At 40.8% G+C, this 20788-nt stretch overlaps 1 protein-coding gene across 3 annotated transcripts in view; it reads right to left on the reverse strand.

The window, feature by feature from the left end:
* CDH12 (cadherin 12) overlaps window positions 1-20788 on the reverse strand; it is a 1227746-nt gene that overhangs the window by 850880 nt on the left and 356078 nt on the right. For all 3 annotated transcript variants that reach the window (XM_068236731.1, XM_068236730.1, XM_068236729.1), the window contains exon 2: window positions 4438-4484. The gene's annotated coding sequence lies outside the window, so the exon portion shown is untranslated. The remainder of the gene's footprint in view (window positions 1-4437; window positions 4485-20788) is intronic.

The following is a 20788-nucleotide window of genomic DNA, read 5'->3' on the forward strand; positions in this document are numbered from 1 at the left end:
TCCGAATACGGACGGATATTGGGCTCAGATATACGAGTTTACTCGGATAACAAAAAGTTTGGATTCGGATATACGATTCGAATCCAGATATCTGGGTATACGGATCCGGATCAATTCGGATTTTGAAAAGGGGTATCCGAGCACCCCTGGTGACAACCACGTTCGATCAGCCACCTCATCATCCAAAATATCATCCAGTTCAATAAATGACTCTTCTGGACCCTCCACCTGGCCACCAAACACCTCTGTAGTTGAGTGGTGGTAATGATGATGTTGACTGGTGACACTGGATGAAGAAAACACAGTGGCCATTTCTGTCACCACAGAACCCACCACTTCTTGGGAGTTTGGTCCCATGGTCTCCTCCAATGCCTCCTCCCAAACCTTCTCCACATCTCTCTCAGCGATGTAGGTGTGCTTTACTTCTGGAGTGGAGTACTGGGAGGAAGCAACCTCATCAAGAGAAGCAGCTGCGGTCAGGTTCTGGTCATGAGGAACCTGGCAGCCACTACTGGTGCTGCTGCAACTAGCTTCAAGTTCCTCAGACTGGGTAGAGGGTTCCTGATCTAAATAATACACAACTCTCTTCGCCTCCTGCTCTGTCAAAATTTTCCTGCGTGCTGCGAACACAGGGAAGACATCTCTGACCAGGGGGGAACGCTTCCTGCTGCTGCTGCCACCCTCAACCTGATCACGTACTTGACGTGATCCATCACTCCATCACTCCATTTCCTTTTAGGAGTGGCAGGAAATTGCTGCTGCTCTCGCTCCATTAATTTGGGGCCACAAACATTATTGGGGAAGGGGTATGAGCAACAGAACAGATGAGAAAATAAGGGAGTGAAATAAAGAAAATAAATCAAAAAAACTAAATAAACAAAAATAAATAAATTAGAAAACAAAAAAAATGCACTACACTCAACTAATCAATCACCTAACTCACTCTCACTCTGTCAAACACTAAGCCTGCGGCCTGGCTGGCTCTGTCTAACCCTCTCCACACAGCAACTACTGTCTAGCACACTACACTACAATCTATCACTCAAACTAACAATCTATCTGTCACTATCTCACAAATACACCTAGCTAGTACTATAACTCACACTCTTTTTAACTCTCTCTCACAGAGTCTTTAAAAGACTTTTGGATTATATACAGTCTTTAAAAAGACTTTTGTTTTATGTTAAAACAACTAATATGAGTCCGTCTCTCCTCTCTCTCCAACACCAGACTGTAACCCACAAGCTTCGTGACTGCACACCTCTCTTATTTACAAACTGGGTGGGATGGCTGCTGATATAGGTAGCTAGGGAGCTAATTGCGAAAGTAGGATTGGTTGGCTATTGTTGAGACTCTAATTGGTGCAGAAATTCTGATTTTCATGCAGAAATCCTGTTGCTTTAACTTATAAGCTTCAGTCTAGGGTCTTCCTTCTGATTGGCTTAAAAAAAATGCGCATTCCGACGTAATTCCGCATAGCAATTCCGGAATTACCATTTAGCGCTATAGCAATTCCGTTCCGATGCGACAGAACGGAATCGCCAATTTCTGACCGGAATCGTCGGAATCTCAATTCTGCGGAATCCAGCGAACAACCCTAGTTAAGGGCTGAGCTAAGTACCTTTTGAGTTCTCTTGACATGCATTTTTCTTTGTTTGTTATATTTAATTTTTATAGGTTTCAGACAGCATATTAACTATTATCCAAAATGCTATTTCATTGAATACGGAATCCTCCCTGTCCCAACATCAATCTTAGAGGAAACTTATCTCACTTAATCTGATTTGTAGATATCTGCACTGTTCAATGCAAAAAACTGATTTAGGTGCAATCATTAAAAAACAGTCCACTCATATTGATATGGAAGACGATTATTGGAAAGTTAATGTTACCACGTATTTAGCTTTCAGTTAGTTTAAATTATATTTACTGAATGTTTGCAATAACCCAGGGCCGTTTCTTGGGCAGTGCAGTCAGGGCAGCCGCCCTGGGCTAAGACCAACAAGTAGAAGAAGGGGGGGTATATATTTGTAGTTTAAATACAAACACGTAGGCTTGGCTGATTTGAGCAGGGAAGCTATTGGAAAGGAAAATCCAACTGAGCTGATCTCTTAATTCAGTGCTGGGAAGGGAAGGCTAGATGAAACACTAGTATGAACATCAAACTGTCTTCTATCTAGTCATTAACATTGACATGTAGATTATTTGAGCAATGGTTAATTTCTGTAAATGGTGGTTAGACAGAAAGATCTCACTTTTGGCCTTGGTGGCAGGCTTTGTCCTCGGCATAGCTTGCAATTATTCCAGCTATGGTGCACCGAGTTGCTTATAATCTGCGCTCTTGGCAGTAGATTCACCAGCAGCAGTACTGTAGTATCACATTTGGAAAGTAACACCACAATGGTAATATGATTTGTAAGTAGAAGAAGGAAGGGTAGTGTTAGAATTAGTGGCAATGAGGCTAGTAGTACAGGTTTACTAGTAGGGACTAGGAGGGGTAGTGTATGTGTAGTGGCAGTGACTAGCATTAGTAGAAGGGAATAGTGTTATGTGCAACGTTAGTATGATGGAAAGTGTTGGGTGCAGCAGTAGTAAGTGAAATAGTGTTAGGTGTACTGATACTAGGAGGGATAGTGTTAGGTGTTGCGGCAGCAGGCAGGTTCATGTGAGAGAAGGTACTAGGTTGAGTTTGATGCGAGCAGTAATCTATTAATAGTATAATACTGGTAAAATCAAATTACCAATCTTAAATACTATAGTCTGCTGCCTGTACCAAATTCACTAGCATAGAAACTAAATGTATACAGATGGACAACGTAAAAGAGAAAAAAAAAACATCTAAAAATCAGTCTCCATTCTTCATATCAATTATCCATATAGAGGAGAAAAACAGAAGACAAATGCACATGGGAATTTTTATTTTCTCTCCAGTAGTGGGTGATAAGGATGGCCACTATATTTGCATCTGTCAATAAAGCTAGGCCACTTGTTCATAAAACATCACATCAATCATTATTAATCGTTTATCAAATAAACAAAAGCCCTCCATCTCTTTGAAATTAAATTCAGTAATCCATCTTTAAAAGTGTAACCAGTAAAAGGGCATTTTTCATTTGAGATGATGAACAGACAATAGCTGATTACTTGCACACCATTCACAAATTACAAAGCAAATTTGCATGTTAACAGCTGACAGAATACTTCCGTGAAATACAGTTGTCACTGAATTGTATACTGTAAGAAACAATTAACTAACAGTTTACAATTCCCTGTAGACTTGACTAGCGCTACACAACAAACAATTGCCCCTGGAAGCACAAAAATACCCAAAATTATTTCTTAAATAAACAACTGACAACATAATATAATCAGCAAATATTGGTAATACGATCTACAAGGTCCAATATGAAATTCATTCAATAACCTTAAGCCTTGTGCACATGCTAGATGGCTCTTGGCTAAAGCAGCTGATCAGGATCACCTATGCTAAGAAACTAGCATGTGTACAGTGGTCCCCGATCCCTGTCAATGCATTAGTGAGCGATCTGCCTGGCAGATCATCTCAGCCAAGCTCAGGCAGAGAGCATCTTTCTCCTACTCATCACGCCCACTCCATTGTGCAATGCACCACTGGCCCTATTCAGAAGCAATAGTACACATCCCTAGCCTGCAAGCTAACAACATGTTTGTACAGACTTGGTGTCCAACTGTCGTAGTCCTGGTACCTGCATACAAGATTTGAATCTTTTTGTCAGCTTTAACTGTGGAACTAATGCTTCCATTTACAGATATGAATAGACATGCATAAAATATTACAAGACTGTTTCACTAAAACAACAAAATCGGCCCAATTAAATGAATAATTTTCATGCTTTTTCTCACAATATATGTTTTTGAGTTTTTTTCAATCAAATACATTTCTGACCCACTATAAGCAAACAGGCATGTAAAATTAGTTTTTCCAACGTGGTTTAATACACATTTTCTGACCTACTTTTTAGTATTTATTCATGCGTACATATTACTTCAGGTGGCTCACGCTGCTGTTGCTGAAATTCCGCATGGCATGAAATACTATTCCCCCTTCGAGTTGTAGCAACTTGGAGGGACACATAATTTGGGGTCTGACTATTTCCTGCACCTGAATTACCGTACATAAAAAACCCACTGTGCCACTACAGCCTTACAACTATGGCAGTGCTCAAAGCAGGTGATACATGGCTGTGAGCATGTGCCCAAACCACCTAAAAAAGACTTATCATTTTCTAAAACTTTAAATTTGTTATTTTTGGTTAAGTTTATCAAGGCCGAGTACCCCCTGGAACCACCAGAAGTACCTCCTGGGGTACGCGTACTGCACATTGAGAACCTAGGTAGTAGACAAAGTCTAAAGTATTTAGACTAGTGGTTTAGAGATGTAAATAACATGTCACTTACCTAGTTTTGGTACATACTTGTGCATTGAAGAAACACAATGATGTGGCCTACAAAAAAGACAACAGAAAACATTCAATATTTAAAATGGTTTAACAATTATTTTATACTAAACAATACAAACAACTGTAGATTACTACAATAAGGGGTCAAAAGAACAGTAGTTCAGAGCAAACTGAAATGAGTAGGGCAAACACCAATAACAGTTGCATGCTATATACAGTATATCAGAAAGCAGCAACTGGTTGGCACCACCAAATTTAATTGTAAAATCAGATCTTTAATGGAGCATGTTTAAAGTTCCAGTGACAGCCATCTGTTTCAGGCTCTGCAGTCTTTATTCAAGATGTGCAGTCAATGTAACCAACAACACTCCCTATATATAGGAGAATCAATGTGAGAAGGAAATTTCTGACAGTGAGCAGCCAATCTGAATGCATCAAAGTCCTCGATGGACCTGATGGGAACTGCTAGAACAGTTTCAGCACCTGCCCTGGGAAGTAAAGACAACACCAACATGTAAATGAACTTATGTATGCCTGTGATGTAGGCATCTCTGACTTTTGTACCTAGGAACACTGGTCTAGGAGATAATTTCATATTCTCTTTAAAATAACTTTTAAGTATTAACCAATTGAAAAAGTACCTAAAAGGTGGTATAAAAAGTACTATCAAAATTAGCATTTTCTTGCTTGCTGCTGGTTTAAAAAGCATTTTATGACAAGGTGGGAAAATATCACCTAGGAGAAATCTTGGGAGAAAAAGGTAATTGCATATGGCCCAGTGTGTCTAAAATAAAATAAATGTAATGTCTGCTTAATTGATTGAATTAATGTGCTATTTTTTGCGGATGTCCTCTATTATGCAGAAACCGTATCTATGATTACGGATGGTCGGAAATGCCAATTTCCGATTCTGCTGTAAATCCGCATTCCTCCATTGCCAATTACCGATTCCGCTTTCCGCTACCAATGTCCGCATTGGTGTTTCTAGGACTTACGGGGGCTTTGCTATTAACTGCTAAAGTCGGCAGATTTTTACTGTAATGTACAATGCAGAAAATAGGCAGATGCAGATTTTCTGGTTTTACATTACAGTAAAAATCTGCTGATTTTAGCGGTTAATAGCAAAGCCCCCTTAAGTCCTAGAAACACCAAATTTTCAGGGTTAATTAAACAGAATGTTCTGAACAAGATGCAAAAAAAAGTTTTCAAAAAGGCTGTATAGTTTTTGAGAAAATTGATGTTAAAGTTGGGCGGAATTTCCGCCTGAAATTTCCGCGATTTCCGGCGGTAATCCGCCTACCGCACTTGCATTACTGATTTCCGCATTCCGATGTGGAAATGCAATTTCCAATCAGAGTTTCAGAAATTGCATTTCCGCAGAATCTGAATGAGCATCCCTATCTATGATCGGCCACCATGGCAAACGTCTGCATTCTCTGATTAACCTAATACTTCAGAGTCTTCTGATTGGCCTAAAATTTCCGTGGTAATCAAATTTCCTCTGGAAAATTCTGCATTATCTGATTAGTCCAATGCTTCTGAGTCTTCTGATTGGCTTTAAGTTTCTAAATCCCGGTAATGCAATATTCTGATTGGAAATCAGAAATCCGTGGAATTTGGAAGTGCATCCCTAGTGTTTTTTTCCTAGATTAACTTGCCAAATATATGCAAGCAATCAATGAATTAGGTAAGAGGAGCAATTGAAGATTTACTTTGTATTTTACCGACAAATATAATGTTATGTGAATGCAGATCATTTGAGCTGCACTATGTTGTCCTATTATTTCTTATATTAACTGATATTTTCAAGACCAGCCATTAATAAACATTCAGGTTGTAAAATATAAGTATCACATGTCCTGCAAATACTGGGATTGTTTGCAGAGATTTTGAGGCATGTAGGAAAATCTCTGAACAGTCCAAACAAACATGTGGCTGTAACAGCTGTGACAGTAGATTCATAGCTAGTTAGAAGCTATGAAAGCTTTTACTCTGCAATCCAATTTACCCTGGAACTGCAGTGATAAAAAGGAAACACTACTGCTTTTGAAGATTCCCGATAGCCTGTTATCACATGTAACTGTTTCCATTAGTTTGTGCAATAGCTGTCCACACACTGCTGCCATGTGCTGAATGCTGCATGCACATAATCTGAATGGAACAGGTCAAGGAAATACTCTTCTAGCTGCTCCTGATGTTTTATTATAATGTGTTTTCATGATTTCTTTGTTAAGACTAGAGCATTGACCTTGATGAGGTTTCTTTTGCCTAGAAAAACAGTGCTCTCACATATAAAGTGATAATGTAGGACTTCAAGAAGAACTATATTTTCTAATTTTGAACAAGTTATATAAGTCACACAGAGAGATGTGACGTGCCATGAGGCGGAGAGCCTTCTTTTGGCTTTTCCCCATGTCCAGCTGAACATCACCTCAATTATACGTACATTTCCAATTCACCTGTATTGTACAATAGGTACCTTTTTTCAGGGGTAGTGTTGACGTATACATTTGAAAACATTGCAAGCTAATTTAGGCGCAACGTTAAATAACAATATTACTAGCAATATTGGTAAATAACAATTTAAGCACAATGTTAACTAACAAAAACGGTAAATAACAATTTAATTGCGGTATTACATTATCGGTAAAATTACAGATAATGTTGAACCTAACAATAATACAATACATTTCAATTTAATTGCAGCCGCCCACTAAATAGCATAAGGGCTTTCAATATTATGATAAATAACAATTGTGCCCACAAATATCAATTAATAACAATTGCGCCCATTTTTGGCTGCAACTTTTTCAACTGCTCCTGTGTTGACGGACCTTTGACTTCAGCCTTCATTGAGTTTTAATACAGGTCAATGAGTCGTGAATATGTCAGATGGGTGGATGTGTGAAGCGAGTGTTTGAAATGTTACTGCTATTCAGTTCTGGTCACACTAAAACAATTAACTTATATTCAGGGACAATGTTATTTTTGGCTCACGCCTGGATAACAAGACCTATCTGATGATCGAAACCACAAGATGTCCCTGCATTGTCAGATACAGACAGATACTGTGATATATATAAGTCATTCCTTACTCATGTTCACTTTACCATTGAATTGCTAAGGCTCTTTTTTGAAAATCTCAAGAGAGACACCATACAGTGACAGTGCATTCTTAGCTCTATAGGTCAACTTTTTCATATACCTTGGTTTGTACACAACATCCCCAGCACACTAAAAAAGTTTTAAACATTATTCAGAAAAATATTCCGCTGGTGATTACCACACCAGAATTTCTATATATATATATATACACACAGAGGAATGTAAAGTATTACTTCATTTAAACATCAGAATTTTTTTTTTAATTGCAAAACATGCAAAGAGACACTCATGAGGTAGACTGTCAAGTATTACATCTGTAAGTTAAGGCTTCATGATACTAAGGCATATTATTATGTATTGGATTTATATAGTGCCAACATATTACACAGCACTGGACCAGTGGTGGACAATAAATAAGGTTACAGACAATGCTAACAGTGGTGACAGACAACATAATACAGGTAATAGGCAGTAAGACACAATGTCAGATCAGATGGCACCAGTTCACTTAGGTCCCCAACAGATGCTTAAATAAAGTAACACTATACAATCTAATCATATTAAATAGCCTAGCTCTTCCAGTCTTAACTGTTAATTCTACACTTGCAGTAGACAAGAAAATTGATTTCTTTGTAGACCTAACAGCTGCAGTACTGCCAACAATGTATGTCTACTTGAAAATGCTATCAAAAGCAAAGTGAATGCCTAAAAAAAGCCTGCATACAAACGTGCAAAGGTAAACCAAGCCCTAGGGTTAAGCATCTTTAAGGAGTGCTATTATTAGGGGTAAAGGGATGCTTTGGTTGTTGGAGTTAGAAGGTTTAGTTTAGGTATCAGAAAAGTTTCAAGTTATGCAGGAGGTTAGGGTGAGGGAGGTGATAACTTTTAGGAAATGGCCTCAAAAGAAGTGGGTGGATCCTACAACAGGCATTGGGGGGGGGGGGGGGGGGGCATTTGCCTATTTAGCTCTTTGGCTCCTCTACTTGTGGCCACTTATCTGAACTTGGGGTAGGTTTCTTATCTGCACACTTTTCTGCCATCCTTTGGCAGACAGCGCATTGCACTTTTCTGTGTCTGACTCTTCAGTACTGTTTGGGCTTCTTTGCATTTGGTTACACTTTTTCATGCTGTATACGCTGGTGCGTGGCTCAGATCATTGCACTTTATGTTTCTCTCTTTTCCCTCTGCACCTTGAATTTCTCTTTTCGCACCTTATGCACACTGCACTTTTGCTTGTGCACTATCTGTACATAAATCACAGCACTTAATTGCCTCCCTCACATGCATATGTTTAAACAGAATATATATGTGACTGATGTATATACATATAGTTAGTCATGTGTTATTTATGCTACAGTTTGCACAGTGTTATCCATTGTATTATCATCAGAGATGTGTATTAAAACATATATGATTTTTATTCAATTGTTATACGTTCCTCACTTTTCATGTGCAGAGTGTAGTTTCACTCTGCCCTCCCCTTTTCCCTTTTTTTAATAGTTCTTAAAGGGATACTGTAGGGGGGTCGGGGGAAAATGAGTTGAACTTACCCGGGGCTTCTAATGGTCCCCCACAGACATCCTGTGTCCATTCAGCCACTCACCAATGCTCCGGCCCCGCCTCCGGTTCACTTCTGGAATTTCAGACTTTAAAGTCTGAAAACCATTGCGCCTTGTTTCCATGTCCTCAGTTCCGCTGATGTCACCAGGAGCGTACTGCGCAGGCCCAGTATGGTCTGTGCCTGCGCCGAGCGCTCATGGTGACATCAGGGGAAGCGAGGACACGGCAATGCAGGCGCAGTGGTTTTCAGACTTTAAAGTCTGAAATTCCAGAAGTGAACGGGGGGCGGGGCCGGAGCATCGGTGAGTGGCTGCGTGGGCACAGGATGTCTGCGGGGGACCATTAGAAGCCCCAGGTAAGTTCCACTCATTTTCCCCCAACCCCCCTACAGTATCCCTTTAAATGTCTCCTAATTCATATCAATAAAGGAATTATATTTATATTCTGTGGTGCAATTATGGTATTTTTTCCCCTTTGCATGACCAACTTTTAAGCAGTGGTCAGGGTTAGGTGACAGCAAGGTGTTGATCTTATAAATGTGGTTAGGGTTAGGATTTAGGGATCAGGAAAAGGCTAAAAAATAGAGAGAAGTTAAGGTTAGGCATCTGGAAGAGGTTATTATTAGGGGTAAAAGTAAAAAGTGTTAAAGTAAATTAGCAATAGTGAATCAGTGGCACCCATGTAACTATATATCTTATATGTGCCCATGTCTGTGACACATGTACCAAATGGGATGATCCAAGGATAGCATAGTTAAGACCAGCGCAACTTCTTTTTATAAAACAGGTCTTTATCTTTATTTAGTTCAAAACAAAAAAAACCTGCAAAGTTCTCCAATAGAATTATAAAATGATACTGTACAGTGGCTACAGCCCGCTGTTTCAGGCTATCTGCACTTTTTCAAGCCACAAAGCTTAAATTAAGGATAAGCTGGTGTGTGGTGAGCTAGGACCTTTTAGTTGATCCCTGCTGACTACCTGTAATTGCTGTGGAGTCTGTTTTGCCTCACAAGGAGGGGTAGGGAGTCAGAAGGTTTTTAAATATAATGGCATCTTTTAGCTTTTGAGACAGGTGATTTTGGCATGACGGCACTAGCTGCTGCTCAGCTAATTGCCGCAATGCAAATTTGTGGCAATAGGGTGCCAGATGCTTAACCTCCTTAGTAGTTATCACTAGTCAGGCTCAGTGTGGAAAAAGCAAGCCAGGAGCAGTAACCCCGAGCATTACTTGTGCTAGCCGCTGGCAGGACTGTGCAGAGCATAGCACACAGCGGGTGTTTTTACTCCACTACCGGGGGGAACCAGACGCCGGCAGCCATCCTCCTTCCTTTCCTCCATGTATCTGCATCCCTCGGGTGAGATCGCCGTTTGCCATCATGACGACAGACAACTATCTCACTACAAGGTTACATTGCCACCTGGAGGAAGGAGGGAGAACTGCAGCACTGGATCCCGGGGAGCTGAGTAAGTGCTGGGGCTTCTCTCTGCTGTGTGATTTTTTTCCCAGGTTTTAGGGTCTGCAAAAAAAGCCTGCAAAATGTTTTTTTTTGTTTTATAACTATGACTTAATTTAATAATGAAATATAAATTTTTTGCCATAATACTCCTTTAAAATTCACCCATATTTTGCTGTTCCACTCTACCTTACAGGAAAGAGTGTGTTTATATACTCATTGTGCCAATGAGCTGGGTGTATACCAGAGTGCACAAGGTTTTCATACTTTACTATTGAATAGCTAAGTTTCCTTGCCTGGGTCATACTTAATCAAGGCTCCCTGCACACTGCTTGCGATTCCGATTTTTAATCCGTTTTTACATCCGATTCAGATTTTTAATCATTACTACATGCTACATTTTTTCCTCCGTTTTCTGTTGATTGTATACAGGAAAAATGGGAATTGCAAATCGGAATCGGAATCGCAAAATGGATTTGCAGTGTACAGGGCGCCTAAGAAAGGAGAGATGGGAACCATGACATGTGCTGGGTAGACTGTCCTATAACAGTAGAATAATTGAGCATTTCTTCTTCTGAGTGCTAGGTTGTGTCTTTACTCAAATTCAGGATTCAATATTTAAACAATGTTACATACTGAAAGAGCTTGCAAAATCACATTTTCAAGTTTCCAGCGTATTTTTTGTTTGTGTGTCACAAACTTAACTCCTGTAAATCCTATGAGTAATCAAGGGAATTGTGCTGACTGTTATAAATAAGTATTGCATTGTCAACCTTTAATATGCCAATCATAGTGACATAGTCATAGTGACAGAGCAGCAATTCTACAATCCAAATGAATGTTTAAACTGTTCCTCACTTCTTGTACTTACATAATCTTTCTTTTCCAACCTCTGTCATTATGTTACACGAAAATGTGACACATTTCTTCTTTGCAGGTATACCATTAAATTACAAAAAGTGATGGACTGAGCTGCTATAATTGTATGCTTCACATAAGTGACAATCATCCCCCTCCAGTCAAATGACAGGTAATCAGATTTACCTTTTAAATGCACTTAAAGTAATTTTAAGGAAACATTCAGCAAGCAGCACCCTTGCTTATAAAGGTAATGTTCAAATACTTAAAAACAAGTGGACATAAAAGTTTATCTCCAATATCACACAGTAAGAAATAATACTTTACATCATCAACCCATTGTAGATTAGATTATTATTATTATTTATTTAGTATTTATATAGCGCCGACATATTACGCAGCGCTGTACAATGTATATATATCTTGTCACTAACTGTCCCTCAAAGGAGCTCACAATCTAATCCCTACCATTGCCATATGTCTATATATTATGTAGTGTAAGTACTGTAGTCTAGGGCCATTTTTTTTAGGGGGAGCCAATTAACTTATCCGTATGCTTTTGGAATGTGGGAGGAAACCGGAGTGCCCGGAGGAAACCCACGCAGACACGGAGAGAACATACAAACTCTTTGCAGATAGTGCCCTGGCTGGGATTCGAACCAGGGACCCAGCGCTGCAAGGCGAGAGAGCTAACCACTACGCCACCGTGCTGCCCACAGATACAAGCTGTACATAAAAAAAAACAACTCAATTACAGCAAAATGCAAAAAAGGAACAGGCCAGGAGAGGGTTAATATAGTGACATCATCATGTTGTGTTTTGCTTCAGTGGGCACATGTCTGGAATCAGGCTTGAGGTGAAAGGCAGTTGTGGAGAAATCAACCTCCCAACTGACAAGAAAACTGTTTTGAGGTTGCCAATGACAGAACAGCAGCAATAAAGAGGCCATTGGGCTGATTTAGCAAGCAAAATAAACCATTTATGTTTGAGGACAATGAAAAACCTAAATGATACAATAAACCTCAGTTGGATTTTTTTTAAACTTGCATACTCTCAGGTGGTAAAAGTTTGCATTCTTCTCCTGTATCACATCAGAACATAGGTATTTTGATGCACAAAAGTGTGGTAATATTGCCGTGCACAGAGAGTGCACGGCAATATTACTGTTACCACCGGCATGAATTGCTGCAAGTTACACTACTAGCGCAACCCACAGTACTTGCAAACATTGCTACGGTAACGAGCGGCGCGTACAACGGTAATGCTCATTAGTAAAGCAAGTTACTAAAGCAATGCTTGTGCTACTTGAGTACAGTAAAACATGCTAATAGTATTAGTCACGGTACATGCTGCCAGTGGAAACAGTAATATTGATGTGTGCTGTCTGTACATGCAATATTACCCCACTTTTGTGCATCAACCATAACGAGGGATGCAGAAATTGCTGAACTATAATTTGTGCTTTTTCAGCTGTATAGACACAACAGCGGTGTGATTAAATAATTCTAGGACAGCCTGTGAGTATTGGATAACAAAAGGTTCTCCTGGTATCTGCATGTAAATTACTGTATTCACATGCAAGGATGAGCCAGCAAAATTAGGCAAATCAGAGCCTGAGTGTTGGTGGTAGATAATGTTAACTCACTTATGTTGCCACCTCTCTCAGATGCACTGCATGCTGCATTCCATTCTACCGACACTTCTGCCTTCACAGCTAGAAGTTCTTCAGCGTGCATCGGCGAGAGGCAGCAACATAGGGGAGGTAATGCTCTCTGTCTTGGCCCATACCCACTAACACTCGTGTTCATATGACCCAGGTCAAAGTTGCAAATAATAGACAAACGTTAAAATATTACTTCAGGTTGGTGGGCTCATGTATGTGTTCTCTACTCTTCTCCAGTGTCAACAAATCAACCACCAAACAGAGTAGCTATTTACCTGCCAACAATTTATGACAAATTGTTCCTGCTTATTCTACTTCCATAGTAAAGTACAGCTGTAAGCAACATTTCCTCTTCAAATGAAAATGTATGTTCAGTATTAGGGATGAGCAAAAATGCCTCTGAAGTTATCACCAAAAAATTGTTGAATATGTGATCATTTCACAAATGTATGTTCTTCTAAATACATTAAAGTCAATGATGCCCACTCTAGCAGTTAATAGCAAAGACCCCATATATGCTGCAATACATAATTTTGCTAGGTATGTTAAGGAAAAAAATAGAAACAAGGGGAAAAATAATCTTTCAAAAAGACCTTGTCTGAGAAAATTGATAGTTATGATAGGAAACCTTTTTTTCTTTTTCTAAATGTGGTTTACATGACAGATAATGTATCCACCCATCAGTAGTGAAAATGTACATATATCAAAAGAAAATAAGTATCGAAAGCCACAGAGCAATTACATTCTGAAATCTGCTGCAGAATGTAATTTTGCATACTTTTAAATATCGATTTTCTCAAAAACTAGAAGGTCTTTTTGATTTTTTATTCTCTAAAAAATCAGTTTGTTTGTTACGTTCGGCCATCCCTAATTGCAAGTATAAAAAGCTGAGGTGCAGGCTGAACACCATTACCACAAAGTTAGTCCTCTCTTGGTAAAAAGGTTAAGATTCACCCCATCTGGAAATCTTCTTCTCCTCTGCACAGTATCTTGTGTAATTAGTGTGGTAATGCAGGTGTTTTTAGGGTAATGCCCGCTATGCTGCTTGAATAACGTAAGTTATACTAACAGTACTCATGTTACCTAGGTAATAAGGATGATGCTAAATGTGCATTGCCTACTACCTTGTCACTGTAAGTAACGGTAAAATTGCTATGTGGGCACTGCACACATCAATCTTACCATGCTCTATTAAATTCAAAATCCAAAATGAGCTTTTAGAAAAACGAAAACGTTATTTCAATTGACTTTCTAAATGTTTGGTCTTGTAAATGTTCCTAAACAGGGTCCAGATGAAAACATAACAGAAGAGAGTGAGTTTTGCTAATGGAATATTGTCAGTCTCATTTGTGTCTAACTTCTATTTCTTTCCTGTAGAAGTGTTAATAGGTTGGTCAGGCATGTACAGAGGTGACAATAAAAATACACAAATCATCCACTCAATATGAAAACCACTGTCAGATTAACTGAATATTGATTATTTTCTTTCAATTGTGCCAGTTCATGTATAAGACAGAAAGTGAACAGTCAGTTCTTGAAGGTGATGTGTTAGTTGCAGGACAAATGGACATATGTGAGGATTTGAGTCCTTATACTTTAAAAAACACAAAAACTAGGAGGAAAATAGTATTTTACTTATATAAATGTGTTTGTCTGCTGTTGTTCTCCCCATACCTCAAATCCCAGCAAGAAGTGTATTGGAGTGAAGTGCTGAGTTGCTGAGTATGCTGCCTCTTTATTTGACCTTTCCTGTTTACTATTCTGACTGTTTTCTACACCTTAATATCTTTACAGCTGACCATGGAAAATGGAGCAGTTGAAAAATGTGGCCTAGCATTGATCAATCATATAAGATAATGTGTATCTTACCTTGACAAATACCACTTGCCTTAATATTGTTGCAAAAGATCTTTAGCCCTTCAAGCAGGGCCAGTTCAAGTAACAATGGGGACCTAGGGCAAGATTATCCTCGGGGCCCCCAACAGACACCACCCTGACCAAAAAGCGTCATCAGAGGCCCTTTGTTGCAGCCAAATTTCCCTCCTGGGCCCCTGAGCTGGCTGCTGACCCTCCCCCAATCATCCCCCAACTTAACAGACTCTGCAGTGTCCCTGGGGAGCAACAGTTCAGATGGGGGAGGGACAACTTGGGGGCCCCTACAGGCTCTGGGGCCCTGGGGCAACTGCCTATTTTTTCCTATGGTAGCTCCGGCCCTGCCTTCAAGGCAATGGTATTCCCTGATAGAAGACTTAAGGTGGCCATAATCTTTTGGCTTGGCGTTTGATCGACCATCCAATTCGATAATTATTATCAAATTGGATGAAAATAGCTGCTGCCAAGAGCATGCCTGATCGACAATGTGCCTAATTTTGGGCCAAAATCGGTCACATGTATCAGTCAAACATGCTGCAAGATGTCGGGCCATTGTGGTTGATCGGGTTTGCAGCGATAACAGCGAGCAATATTGGTAGGAGCCACAAACTCAATGAAACCCCTGGTGCTGCCCTCCTGTATATATATGTGCCCCGCCAGTGTGGTGTGCATGTATACATTCTAAAAAAGTTCACAGAGATGTTGCGCTCCACCCACTTCCACAAATCTTCACCTAATTGCTACCGGTTCGCCACACCAAATAAAGTCACGAATATATAAGTCCAGAGGTGTAAGCGCCTCCACGGTATCCCAGGGTGATGTTTCACACTACTCTCTCCCCTCAGTGATATTCCACAGGTTCTGGAGTGTGCGTGCAGCCCTCAGGTTAAGTTGCATCCAAGTAGAAACATAAACATAGGAGAAAAACAAAAAAAAACACACTATATAGGGTAATAACGTCAGGTAATATTGTGGCCTTTACCAGACCCACATCACACTGGTGTAACACACAAAAAATTGATTCCAAGTTGCGCTCACCAGATGACGTGGCTGTTCAGTCACAAACAGCAATATGCGCCTGCCACTTATAGCCAATCGATCAAATCACTCCTTTATTCCAGCTGTAGTCGTCTCCAATTCTGCTACCACCTCTGCTCTGACAAATGTCAAGAAAAGAGACACAACATAGTGCAGTATTTTTGTCACTTCTTTTTAGCACCCTCACCTCAGCACCCCATTCAGAAATGCGCTCACCAGATGGGGTGGCTGCCCAACGACAAACAGCAATCAAAGCTTGAAGTATATAGCCCCTGGTTAAGCGGTCCTTGCCCTCAGCTGCAGTAGCTTCTGACCATGTAGATTTCTCCAGCAGATTCTCATGCTGTCTAATCACAAACAGCCAGAAAGCGTTTATAGCACAACCTCATTTCCAGTCTTCTCAATATGGCTCCCTTTAAAACTAGCACAAAAAAATAGGAAGGAATGATGGGGCAAACGATACACACCAAAGCTGAACACATCAATAAATTTATCGAAAAGACTTTAATGAGTATCAAAAAAATATATATATATACACAACCCCTTTTAAAATTACCCCTAACTCTATTCCCAACTGCCCTGGAATACCACCCGGGAGCTCCCCACATTCAACAGACCACACATGTCATTCAACCATGGCCATCATGCTGAGTGTTTTTCCATATGTGTCAAACAGGATTGTGGCTAAAAGTTCAGACACATAAGTAGCCGCTTTAGGAAGTCCATGATGATTAGCTGATATATAATTCAATGCTGGAGGAATTGCTAGTGCTCAATTCTAATGGCAGCTATGAAGAGCCTCATTCATGCATAATCCGCAGATATAGAAGCACAATGACCTCACAAGCTGTTAGTACAGCAGTGCCAGCATGAAAGAAAGAAGCTTGCAGTAGGTTTGTGCAGCACATATAGCACAATGGATGAACAGTTGTCCTCCCAAGCAGTTAGCGCATAGTAGTATAAACAGTTGTCCTCCCAAGCAGTTGGCACACAGTGGTATATTAAGCGGCAATAGCAAAGTCCTGTCCACATAGGCCTGTATGCCCTCAGCTGCCGCTGACAACTTTACATGGAGTACCTTAAATGTTGCTCACCACGAATGCCGTCCTAGGCTTGAGTGGGTTTCAAAGTCCATGTATGTCTGGCAGCACCCTGGGGCAAGCTGGTTGAATTTGTCCGCTCAGGTGAAGCGGTGTAAGGTGGAGAGAGTCCAGGCAATCCAAGGCAGCGGGAGAGTGGGGTAAACACGCGGTGACGCCACCTAAACCTTTAAAACTAAGCAGACATTTCCATTGCGCAGTACTACTTTAATATTCAATAAAAGATTCAGAATTACACTTACATGTTCCACAAAGATAAAAAGCGTATACAGATTAAAATCCAGCGTCCTGGATATAAAACAGCGTGCTCTCCTTCATATGCCGACCACTAGCAAATACCACTTGCCTTAATATTGTTGCAAAAGATCTTTAGCCCTTCAAGCAGGGCCAGTTCAAGTAACAATGGGGACCTAGGGCAAGATTATCCTGGGGGCCCCCAACAGACACCACCCTGACCAAAAAGCGTCATCAGAGGCCCTTTGTTGCAGCCAAATTTCCCTCCTGGGCCCCTGAGCTGGCTGCTGACCCTCCCCCAATCATCCCCCAACTTAACAGACTCTGCAGTGTCCCTGGGGAGCAACAGTTCAGATGGGGGAGGGACAACTTGGGGGCCCCTACAGGCTCTGGGGCCCTGGGGCAACTGCCTATTTTTTCCTATGGTAGCTCCGGCCCTGCCTTCAAGGCAATGGTATTCCCTGATAGAAGACTTAAGGTGGCCATAATCTTTTGGCTTGGCGTTTGATCGACCATCCAATTCGATAATTATTATCAAATTGGATGAAAATAGCTGCTGCCAAGAGCATGCCTGATCGACAATGCGCCTAATTTTGGGCCAAAATCGGTCACATGTATCAGTCAAACATGCTGCAAGATGTTGGGCCATTGTGGTTGATCGGGTTTGCAGCGATAACAGCGAGCAATATTGGTAGGAGCCACAAACTCAATGAAACCCCTGGTGCTGCCCTCCTGTATATAAATGTGCCCCGCCAGTGTGGTGTGCATGTATACATTACCTGTCCTTTGTCACCCACTGCATGGTGTCCATTCATCTTTGGAATCCCCTGCTCTTTTTCGTTAGTGGTATACACATCACAGATGTGGGGCATTGGTGACGTGTCACACACACTATATAAAACACAATTATAAACAGTGCTCAATTGTGCACCAATCAGTACAAATTCTTAAAATTAGCTAGTGTTGTCCAGCAATAAAAATTAGGATGATAACACCCTTGTTCCAGGGGGATCGCTACAGCCAGATACATGTGATATCTTCAATCAATGCAATAATAGTAGAAGTAGCGCTCATCATCAGTCCATAAACATTGACATTCTAGCCTGTGTAGTCTCCCTCCCTTCATATGCACACATGAAAGGAACATTTACCGTATACACTAGGGGGCAGAAGCGAAGTGGCAGGAGCGATGGACGCGGCAGACTCAGACGATTCCAAACATATTGCATGCTGAAATTGATCCGGAATCAGTCTGCAGTGTATGGGCAGCCGACAGATCGCTCTCTAATCAGTTTCAATCAGAGAGAGATTTGACTCATGATTGAATCTTGCCATCATGGCTACATATATGGCTACCTTTACAGGATCTACTCCTAGCATCTTGGTGCCAGATACCACAAAAATGGTGAAAAGAGAAAAAAAATTAAATATATATATATATATATATATATATATATATATATATATATATATATATGTATATATCTATTTATATAATAGAGTAAGTGCCTCAACCTTTAAGCAAGAAGAAGAAGAAGTAGCGCCCTGCCCCCAGGGCCGGTCCAAGCAAGAAGAAGAAGTAGTGTCATATCAAACCAAGGACAAAGAGAGATAATTTGCATATTCAGTAGCAGTGCATTGTGGGTAACCACAAATGTTCACTTATAGCTGCATTATTGCAGATTTGCTTCTGTTTTAAGAAGGCAAATTACACCAAGATTTGCTTTTTTTAGTAGGAGGGCTTTTTGGTCTCTTTTATCCTCCTATACATTCTTAGTAGTTTGGGTTACCCTGAGCTGCTTGGTTACTCTGTTGTACTGGTGCAAGCCCTATCTCACACAGCCTTATCAATACCTGCTTTGCACTGATGAGGACCAAAAGTCTGAAATAGGCTGTCACGTGTAGGTTTGATATGACTGTGTAAAATGTAAAGCTATATGCTTGCTATACACCAGCGGCTCTGGATGATTGCTTGGCTTACCAAGGGGGAAAAGGGGAATTAGTGGCAGTACATTGTGGGTAACCACACATGTTCACTTATAGCTGAATTATTGCAGATTTCCTTCTGTTTTAAAAAGGCAAATTACACCAATACAGTGTGCGGCATTGCAGGAAGTGACGACAGTGGAATGCACGATGGAACACGGAAGAGATGAGTCATCTCTTACTAATAGTGGCGGCTGCTACTGTGCTTAAGCAGGAGGGGGATTGCATATGGGGGACCCAGGTGAGGGGGGGGGGTCCAACCCCCCTCTCCGCCGCTGTGCCCAATACCCCCTCCTGCCCTCTACCCTCTTATGCGGCGTATGCTACGCCGCGGGTCGGCTAGTATATATATATATACTGTATATATATATATATATATATATATATATATATATATATATATATATATATATATATATATATATATATATATATATATATATACCGTATATACTCGAATACAAGTCGACCTCGTGTATAGGTCAACTCCAATATTCCACTGTAACGATCGGTGTCAGCAACCAGAGAGAGAATCTGATCCTTGGCGATCCGCAGTATCCCCAAGAATACAGATATACCCGATTATTGAGGATCTGCAGAATCGTCAATAATCAGATATGTCTAACCTCTAGACACCACAGAGAGTGTAAGTGTTTGGTGCAACAGTAACAACTCTGAGTAAAGACCACCAGAGGAGCTGGCGGCCTATACTCTGGAGGAATTCACCCCTGAGCGGTGGGTGATATTCCTGTAGCCTGTGGACCCCTGAGCGAGGGACCAAGGCTGGGATGCAGGAAGCCCTGCTGCTAATATGTAAGGTTTTGCCCTGAACTGGGCTAACGTAACACAGTAATAACACAACCTAGTCTGGGGTGTGAGGTCCGTATTCACAACACCCTGGAACTAGTCTGGAGCATAACATAAATGATAATACAATTCCCTAGTCTTGGGTGTGAGTTCCGTGATTCATCAACACCTTGGAACTAGTCTGGAGTATAACATAAATGATAATACAGTTCCCTAGTCTTGGATGTGAGGGCCTTGATCTCCACACCCTGGAACTATGCTAGAGAATACACAGAAGATACACAGTATTCCTAGTCTGGGGTGTGAGGGCCTTGATCTCAACACCCTGGAACTGGTCTAACAAATAATACAATACAATTAGTACTTTAAGCTATCAAGAATCTGACTCAGTGTGTATTCCCAGCTCCAGCCGGTTCTGGCACACTGTCGGATCTAGCTAAGGTCTGAGTGCCTTCACGCAAGTGTTAGCAATGGCAGACAACCAGCAACTGACAAGCAGCAGAATATATAGTTGCTGGACTCTGCCGCCCCGCCCGAGCCATTCAGCCAATCATGAGTCCTGCAGGAATCAGATGATCTTCCTGATCAGCTGACACTTCCCCTGCTGGTATAAAGGTCCTGAGGTCAGGCCCGCGCGCGCGTAGCTCTCCATCTGCCTATGTGCGCTAACAGA

Source organism: Hyperolius riggenbachi, chromosome 5, assembly GCF_040937935.1.
Source record: "Hyperolius riggenbachi isolate aHypRig1 chromosome 5, aHypRig1.pri, whole genome shotgun sequence".
In the NCBI taxonomy this organism is placed as follows: Eukaryota; Metazoa; Chordata; class Amphibia; order Anura; family Hyperoliidae; genus Hyperolius; species Hyperolius riggenbachi.